Genomic DNA, 3608 nt, shown 5'->3' with positions numbered 1-3608 from the left:
AGCCTAAAATAACGTTACTCAAACTAAACAGTGGGGTGAGCAGCTCCAGCTAAATTAAGACTTTACAGTAATAATAAAGACAAGCATTGTGTGATTGTATTTTAAATGAGCACAAGTAAAGTAGAACAGCTGTCATATATTTTAACGGCTATTTTCACTTTCGAGGGTCTTTTACATGCTGTCTCAGCTAGCGGTTAGCCGAATTAGCTGTTAGCTAAACTAATGTTAGCTTTCCGGTGGAGGCGAACAGACTTTCTTTAACCGTCTATGGGAACAGATCGTGCAGTGTCGTAAATCCGCGTTCATCATGACATCATCTGCGCATGCGCGAACATATTGCACATGTGCAGAACGGATCGTGCAGGAGGGACGGATCGTGTACCGACAAGGTTTATAGAGGAAAATAGAAGTGGTTTAGTCCCAGTTGCATGATTCAAGATTCAAGATTTCTTTATTGTCATACCACAGGACACTCTAGTACAACGTTATGTGCAGAGTTCACCGCTTAACCCTCGTGTTGTCAACAGTTGTCAACAGTGAACGTGTCCTTCCAGGTAAAAATTGAAAATGAAATTTTTTTTTGTGTTTTTCCGATGTTTTTGCCACTTTTTCTGATTTATTTCTCACTTTTTCCAGCTCTTGGTGCTTTTAAAAAAAACCTGAGCTGGTTTAATAACAGGTTTTATTATTCTTATTCTTGGAATTCATGGTCAACAAACCTCATTTATATCAAATTACACGTACGTTTCCAGTTACAAAATGCAGAAATTATGAATTATTTTGGCTAATAGTTGAGATCAGAGGATGTTGAGTGGATCTCAGATGGGTAGATGTCAAAGTTTAGTCCGGATACTGTTTTGAAACCACAAAAAAAGAATTCAAATGCTATAAGATGAAATAAAACAACCTCAAAAATTCAATGAAAGAAATGATTAATTTTACCTGAAGAACGTTTCATGGAATCATCCATGTTATTTTTTGGCAATTTGGTTGAAAGAAATTCATATTTCTGATACAAAACACTTAGAAACGGGTCAATTTGACCCAAGGACAACGCGAGGGTTAAAAGATTACAGCACAAAAACACCGTGGAAAAGCCTTATTATTAGTTATATGAATTAAAATAAATAAATGCTCAGATGCTTATATGGGTGTGCAGAGCATGCAGAGTGATAAATATAAATATATACATATAAGAATCACAGGTCAATGCTCATTACATAAGGTTTCTGGTGGATCAGAGACATGTGGATCTCAAATGACGGGACACAAAAAAAAGGACAGAGGGACAAGAATAGAAGTCCATTGGCCCAAATAAAATTATCAAAAGTCATCTCGGTTCACCATTGATTTTCCCGCTGCAGCATGCTGGTTGTTTTCAATAATTAGTAATGAGGTGGTATTGATCTCTGGGGGTTTCTGGAAGAGCTTGTTCTGACATGAGAGACCAGGAGATCGTTTTACAATTTATTAGTCTAATTTAACAGGGACAATGGACGGTCACTGACTGCCCCAGAATTAGGGGATGTATGTATGTGTGTGTGTGTATGTATGTGTGTGTGTGTATGTGTGTGTATGTGTGTGTGTGTGGTAGTGTGTATGTATGTGTGTAGTGGTGTGGTGTGGTGTAGTGATGATGTATGTATGTATGTATGTATGTGTGTGCATGTATGTAGTATGCTATATGTGTGTATGTATATATGTGTGTATGTATGGATGTACTGTGTGTGTTTGGATTGTTGGTGTGTGTATGTATGTATGTGTGTGTGTATGTGGTATGTAGATAGTAGTAGTGGTGTGTGTGTTGTATGTATGTATTATGGGGTATGTATATATGTATGTACTGTTGTATGTATGTAGTATGTAGTGTATGTGTGTATGTGTGTATGGATGTAGTATGTATGTGTGTGTGTATGTATGTGTATGTATGTATGTGTTGTGTGTATGTATGTAGTGGGTGTGTATGTATGTATGTATGTATGTGTGTGTGTATGTATGTGTGTATGTGTGTATGTATGTGTGTATGTGTGTATGTGGTTTATAACCACGGCTCACTCCACCCTCTGCTGGTTGAAGGTGGAAAGCCTCTCTCAGTCTTTCTTTGCACAACTAAAGGAGAATACAGGCCAGAGGTCAGTGAGAGCCGGTTCCATTAGAGGAGGAAACGTGTTGTTGTTTGAAAGATGGAGGCTCCTCCCGTCTGTTGTCTTCCACCTTCAGCCGCCTGTTTAATCCCAGTTAATCCAGACCTCCGAGTGTCTGTCATCTGCTCCTCTAATCGCAACTCTGACCCAGAATACAACTGTCAGGGTGCAGGAGGCTCTCAGCAACACAGGAAGGAACAACTTCAAGAGATGTTTATGGTTGTATATAACCATGAATATCAGTTATTTTATTGTATTTATTTTATTTTGTAGCAATTCATAAGGAATCAATGTAAAAGAAGCTTTTGACAGTCATCAATCATCCATCTACTTTCTACTTAAAGGCACTGTACACTCGTCGGAAATGTTACATGTGCTATTGTAAATCCTATTTCCCATAGTGTGTGAATATACTGTATGTTTGACTAAGAAAAAAAACTAATTGGAACCAGATTTATTTATTCATACTCCATAGATCATTGAATAGCGACCCTCGAGTCAAATTACAGAGACAAAACAGAAAAAGACGCAACACCATCATAATAAAAATAGAAAGACAATAAACATTCCTGAATTGAAAAAAATTATTTGATAAATAAGTATAATAAGGATGCAAAAGAGAGTACAATTATGTAAAGCTATTACAAGTAGATGCTGGCAGGTTCAAATTCAGATTTCTAAATTGTCCAAAAGGTCCAAGTGAGTGGATTTTAAGGACGTGTTGTCATTTGCTCCAGGAGTCCAGATCCAGATCCAGATCCTCCCGGCTTAGAGAGGTTCTCGTCTGTAGCACACTTGTCTTTAGGTTAAACTTGTGTAACTATCAGCAGGTTCTCATGGCGCGGGAGAAATTCAGAAGTATGTCTCTCAACCCTTTCTCAGATCCAGATGTTCTACTGTGCTTTCATTGAAAGTGTTCTTTCCTTTGGCATCATCTATTGGTTTGGCAACGCCACTGAAGCGCAAAAAAAGTACATTAGAAAAATAATAACAACTTCCAGCAAACTATCGGGTATTCCATTTCCAAGTATGGAAAGTTTATACAAAAACAGAATACTGAGACAGGCAAATAGCATTGTGGGCAACCAGAAGCCCACCCCCTCCCAACCCCCCCCCCCCCCTTTCCTCCTCATTTGAACTGACTGCTGCCCCAGGACGATGATACATGTGTCCTTTGTTACAAAAAAAACAGATCCAAGCTCTCCTTGTTCCACAGGCCATAAACTCTTAATAATGAAAGGTCCCGGTCCGCCATGATAATATTATTTTGTGTATCTATTTTATTTTCTTCTTTCTCCCAGCTGGTCTGGAACTCTATCCCCCTTCATATTACTCTGGTTTATGGTATGAGTGGTGGTGTACATATGTTTTTTGTTGTTGTTTTTTTTCTCTCTTCCTCCTTGCCTTATCTGTGTTAATGTTTGAATACCATGTGATGTGATGTGATCTTTTACTGCAACCTAA

General features: G+C 38.2%; 1 protein-coding gene across 8 annotated transcripts in view; it reads left to right on the top strand.

The window, feature by feature from the left end:
- Window positions 1-3608, top strand: part of ptprz1a (protein tyrosine phosphatase receptor type Z1a) — a 168935-nt gene that overhangs the window by 73497 nt on the left and 91830 nt on the right. The window lies entirely within an intron of this gene.

The sequence above is a fragment of the Etheostoma spectabile genome, chromosome 8, assembly GCF_008692095.1.
Source record: "Etheostoma spectabile isolate EspeVRDwgs_2016 chromosome 8, UIUC_Espe_1.0, whole genome shotgun sequence".
Classification (NCBI taxonomy): domain Eukaryota; kingdom Metazoa; phylum Chordata; class Actinopteri; order Perciformes; family Percidae; genus Etheostoma; species Etheostoma spectabile.
Note: the sequence above shows the minus strand (reverse complement) of the source record. Positions and strands in the feature narration are given on the sequence as shown.